Raw genomic sequence first — 6,000 nt, 5'->3', positions numbered from 1 at the left:
ATTTAGATGGAAGATTTGAACTCTTCAAAGTATTTGATTTTCCAAGTTTTCCCACCTACAAAGAATGGAGAGGTCTGTAATTTTTATCGTAGGTACACTTCACCTGTGAGAGACAGAATCTAAAAATAAAAACCAGAAAATCAAATTGTATGATTTTTGCATAATTAATCTGCATTTTATTGCATGAAATAAGTAAAATCAAATTGTATGATTTTTACATAATTAATCTGCATTTTATTGCATGAAATAAGTATTTTATATAATAGAAAAACAGAACTTAATATTTGGTCCAGAAACTTTTGTTTACAATTACAGAGGTCAGACGTTTCCTGTAGTTCTTGACCAAGTTTTCTCACACTGCAGCAGGGATTTTGGCCCCCTCCTCTAAACAGATCTTCTCCAGATCTTTCAGGATTCGGGGTTGTTGCTGGTCCACATTGAGTTTCGGCTACCTCCAAATATTTTCTATTGGGTTCAGGTCTGGAGACTGGCTAGGCCACTCCAGGAGATTGAAATGCTTCTTGCGGAGCCACTCCTTAGTTGCCCTGGCTCTGTGTTTCGTGTCATTGTCATGCTGGAAGACCCTCCCACGACCCATCTTCAATGCATGCATCCTCCCTTCAATACAGTGCAGCCGTCCTGTGCCATTTTCAGAAAAACACCCAAAATATGATGTTTCCCCCACCATGCTTGACGGTTGGTACAGTGTTCTTGGGGTTGTACTTATCCTTCATCTTCCTTCAAACGCGACGAGTGGAGTTGAGTTGATATCAAAAAGTTCTATTTTAGTCTCATCTGACCACATGACCTTCTCCCATGCCAACTCTGGGTCATCCAGATGGTCATTGGCGAACTTTAAACAGGCCTGCACATGTGCCAGTGGGAGCAGGAGGACCCTGCATGCCATGCATGTTTTTAATCCATGACAGTGTAGTTTGTTACGAACGGTAATGTTTGAGACTATAGTCCAATCTCTCTTCAGGTCATTGACCAGGTCCTCCCATGTAGTTTTGAGCTGATTCCTGACCTTTCTCAGAATCATCCTTACTCCATTAGGTAAGATATTGCCTGAAGCCCCCGACCAAGGAAGATTATTAGAAAATGGAAGAAACACAAGATGACTGTCAATGCCAACAGTTGTTGCCTTCTCACCAAGCTGCTTGCCTATTGTCCTGTAACCAATACCAGCCTTGTGCAGATCTGCAATTTTGTCCCTGGTGTCCTTAGACAGCTCTTTGGTCTTGGCAATGGTGGAGAGGTTGGAGTGTGATTAAATGAGTGTGTGGACAGGTGTCTTTTATACAGAAAATGAGTTTAAACAGGTGCAATTAATACAGGTAACTAGTGCAGAGTAGGAGGTTTCTTAAAGAAAAACTATCAGGTGTGTGAGAGCCAGAATTCTTGCTGGTTGGAAGGTGGTCAATTACTTATTTCATGCAATAAAATGCAATTTGATTATTTGCAAATCAAAAAATGTAATTTTCTGTTTTTTTTTTTTATTTTTATATTCTGTCTCTCACAGATGAAGTGTACCTACAATAAAAATTACAGACCTCTCCAATCTTTGTAGGCCGGAAATCTTAATACAGCAGAAAAGGGGCAGCAGTGCTTATCTGTCCAGGTCTCCGAGCAAATGCAGCAAACCCATGTAGTACATGTAGTAAAGGTGGCGGCAACACAGGTGCAAAATACTAATAAGATACTAATAAAACTAATCTTTTGTGCAATCATATACTGAGCAATCACCCCCTCCATGGATTGGTAGGCCGTGAGTGGTTGTCTTATGAGTATTTTGCACCTGTGTTGCCGCCATCTGTACTACATGGGTTTCCTGCACCCTGATAGTGCATTTGTTCGGAGATCTGGGCAGGTAAGCACTGCTGCCCCTTTTCTGCTGTATTAATTCTTGAATTTTTGGAGGTTTTGTAGTCTTCTTTTTGTGGCTTTGGTATTAAGTTTAGGTGAGAAAACTTGCAAAATCGTCAGTGTATCAAATACTTATTTTCCCCACTGTATATTTATGCCCTCCAACCTGGTATATATTGCCCTTATCCTTAGCCCCATCCTCGTATATATTTCCCCATCCTGGTATATTTCCCCCATCCTGGTATATGTCCCCCCATTTTGCCACTGTTCTTTAATGTATAGAAAAAATAAACAATTATACTCGCCTTCCCTCCGCTCCCCCACCGCGTAGCGTTCTCTTATGAAGTCAGCAGCTGACTTCAGCGTGCAAGCAATGGGAGCGCAAGACATCACCGCCACGCTCCCCCAGTCACGTGCACGCTCCCCCAGTCACGTGCACGCTCCCCCAGTCACGTGCACGCTCCCCCAGTCACGTGCACGCTCCCCCAGTCACGTGCACGCTCCCCCAGTCACGCGCACGCTCCCCCAGTCACGTGCACACTGATGTCAGCTGCAGGTCTCTGATTGCCCAGCAGAGTGTATTGCCACAATGACCCAACGAAAAAAGGCAAAATGTCTAATCTGGTTTAGTAGCATTATCAATCCTTTGGACGTGGTCATTTTAAGGAAGTTTCTAATATTTGTGCGATGCAGAACCACCACAGAATATAGATTATGGCAGCTAATCTTTGAAAGATAAGAATAGGGAACTTTTGTTTTTGTACATTTGCATCTCATGCTAAGGGTAGAACTTTATTTTCCAGTTTGTGTTTTTTAGTGATGTTCCTAATATTCCATGCACTGTGCCGAAAGTTGTTGCATGTAACTATGAATCCTCTTAGTGACAAGATTATGAATACCGTATTTTCTGGTGTATAAGACGACTGGGCATACAAGACGACCCCCAACTTTTCCATATAAAATATGGAGTTTGGGATATACCTGCCGTATAAGACGGGGGTCATCTTATACACCCAGTCATCTTATGCGGCATGTGCGGTGCGTATGGTTCCCAGAGTCTGGAGGAGAGGAGACTCTCCTTCAGGCCCTGGGATCCATATTCATGTAAAAAATAAAGAATAAAAATAAAAAAATATGGATATACTCACCCCTCCGACGAACCCTGTCTCTCAGCGGTGCAAGCATCTGCCTCCGTTCCTAAGAATGCAGAGAGTGTAGGACCTGATCGCTCACGTGACCGCAACGTCATTGTAAGGTTGGCTTACGAGAGTCATGTAGCGTACATCAGGTTGGCATACATGAATTGTGTCAGTCAGAAATGAATTTAGTATAGTAGTCCATGGATGTCTGGTACAGTTTGGAGCATTTTTTTATACACAGGCCATGTGTGTCGCATTGATAAGTGGTGTCCTTGTGTATCGTTTTGTAACCCACTCGGCACCTCTTTTGCGTTCTTCCCTTCTTTGTTGTTTGAGGGATTTTCGCAGGGAAAATGTTAGCCAAGAACAATACGAGCATCTTCAGTTCTGGAAGCACAAGATTGAGCAGACACCTTAATGCCATCAGTACGACTGTGATCGCGGTACCACATTAAAGATATGACTTATCCATATGTCCAAGGTCAGTAAGGGCCTACTGTCCTGGACGTATGGATACGTCAAAGGCTGTAAAGGGTTAAAAATGGATAAAGTTCTGAAATTATTCTTTTTGGTGTGATTTTTTTACATGACAAATACATGGCTGTTATGATCCAGTGACCTAGGAGCTGCATGAGAACTTTCACTGGAGAAAGTGGCCACTGTACTGACCGCAATCCTGAACTTAACACCGCAACTAGAAGTAGCCGTGGAGTGTACCTAACACACCTAGACACCTCGTCACAGCCGGAGAACTAAATACCCCTAAAGATGGAATACTATCTTGCCTCAGAGAAAATCCCCAAAGGATAGACAGCCCCCCACAAATATTGGCGGTGAGTCGGAGAGGAAAAAACACACACAGGCAGAAAAACAGGATTAGCACAGGAGGCCACTCTAGCTAGATAGGACAGGATAGGACAGAGTTCTGTGCGGTCAGTATAAAAACCCTTCAAAACATCCACAGCAGAATATACAAAAACTTCCTACATCTTACTGAAAGATGTAGGAGCGTAAATCTGCAACTCCAGTGAATCCTACAAACAGAGCAGGAATAAAACTGAAACAAGCACACCGGCAGTGTGCCGCAGAAACAGAAACCAAACACTTATCTTTGCCGAAATTGGCTGCGAGCAGGAGAAGCCAGAAAGTGATCCAACACTTCACAAGGAACATTGACTACTGGCATGGGCTAAAGGATCCTGCCCACTTAAATATCCCAGTCAGAATTGTAATCATCCGATACACCTGGCCAGGACTGCGAGTCAGAGACAACTGCATTCCCACCTACAACCACTGGAGGGAACCCAAGAGCAGAATTCACAACACATGGCATTTTAGCAGGGGTGTATACACTTTTTTATTCACTGGACATCCGCAAAAATCCGTGGTCTTAGCAAACTGCCATGAGGCCAGATTAGGTGATGACATTTTTAATCGATTAGGCAACAAGTTAGGAGTGGCCAACAACGTAATGAAGCACTCCTATTAAAAAATGTTTCCTCTTAACATATTGCAATTATGACATTTATATAGTACTTTGTACTGTAATACAGTGACTGCATTATATGGTACAGGAAAGATATATATCTTGGTACCGTGTTAGCCAGTGGATAGAAAAATATTTAGAATTGAGAGTCCTCAGTGGTTGATACCTTTTACCTTTCTCTGGCTAACACGGTACCAAGATATATTTCTTATGGACGTAACTGTTTATCACCCATGGTAATTCTGCTTCATGTCACCTGGCTTATCCATGGTTTTTTTTTCCCTCTTTTTTTTTTCCCTATACTATGTTGGGCATAAATATGTGATTCTTCAGAATTTGTTTTAGTCTTTGCCTGATGAAGAGACCTGTGTAGTCTCGAAAGCTTGCAATTTGTTACCATCTTTTCAGTTAGCCATTAAAAGGTATCAACCACTGAGGACTCTCAATTCTAAATATTTTTCTATTGCATTATATGGGGCAAATATCTGTATGGAGCATCTTATGGGGCCATGTGCAGCATAATATGTGGCAATTATCTGTATGGAGTATCTTATGGGGCCATATGCAGCATTATATGGGGCAAATATCTGTATGGAGCATATTATGGGGCCATAATCCACATTTGTGGAGCATTATACGGGCCAAATGTCTGTATGGAGCATCTTATGGGGCCATAATCAGCATTTGTGTAGCATTATATGGGGCATATTTTAATATGGAGCATCTTATGGAGCCCATCATAAACTGTATGGAGCATTATATGGGGCTCCTGATTCAATATGGATATTCAAAAACACTTAAACTACTGATGTCTCAATTGATTTTACTTTTATTGGTATCTATTTTTATTTTTTAAATTTACCAGTAGCTGCTGCATTTCCCATCCTAGGCTTATACTCGAGTCATTAAGTTTTCCCAGTTTTTTGTGGCAAAATTAGGGGGTCGGCTTATACTCGGGTAGGCTTATACTCAAGTATATACGGGTATGTGTATTAAGATTGCCCAGTGCATGCCTCTAACTGGTCTTGATTTTAAATATTTGAGTTGGATTTGCACAAAGCATACCATCTTTGGTTAGATACATACCCGAATTTGTCTGGATTGTTTCTGAAAAATTGGTTGGGAATTTTGACAAATATAATAAGAATCTGGCTATTTATCAGTCATGTTAAGATGCCTCTGTGTATCATGTAATCCAGTTAAATGAGGGAGACACAGTTATCTGTAAGTGGTTAATCTTCCAGAGGAGGACATAGCTGCTTGTAAAGGGTTTATCTGATAGAGTAGGAGACTGTTATTTATAAGTCATTAATCTTACTGCAAACACAGTTCTAGAAGCAGTCACTCCATACTGAAGAAAAGGCTGTAGTCTGCTTACAGCTCCATTCTCTTTCTGCTGCACCATAATACACAGGAATCCATCATATATTCCTGATTGTATAGTAACACCTAGTATTAAAGGGAACCTGTCACCCCGAAAATCGTGGGTGAGGTAAGCCCACTGGCATC

Source organism: Ranitomeya imitator, chromosome 9, assembly GCF_032444005.1.
Source record: "Ranitomeya imitator isolate aRanImi1 chromosome 9, aRanImi1.pri, whole genome shotgun sequence".
In the NCBI taxonomy this organism is placed as follows: domain Eukaryota; kingdom Metazoa; phylum Chordata; class Amphibia; order Anura; family Dendrobatidae; genus Ranitomeya; species Ranitomeya imitator.
The sequence above is the reverse complement of the archived record's forward strand: the minus strand, read 5'-3'. Positions refer to the sequence as shown.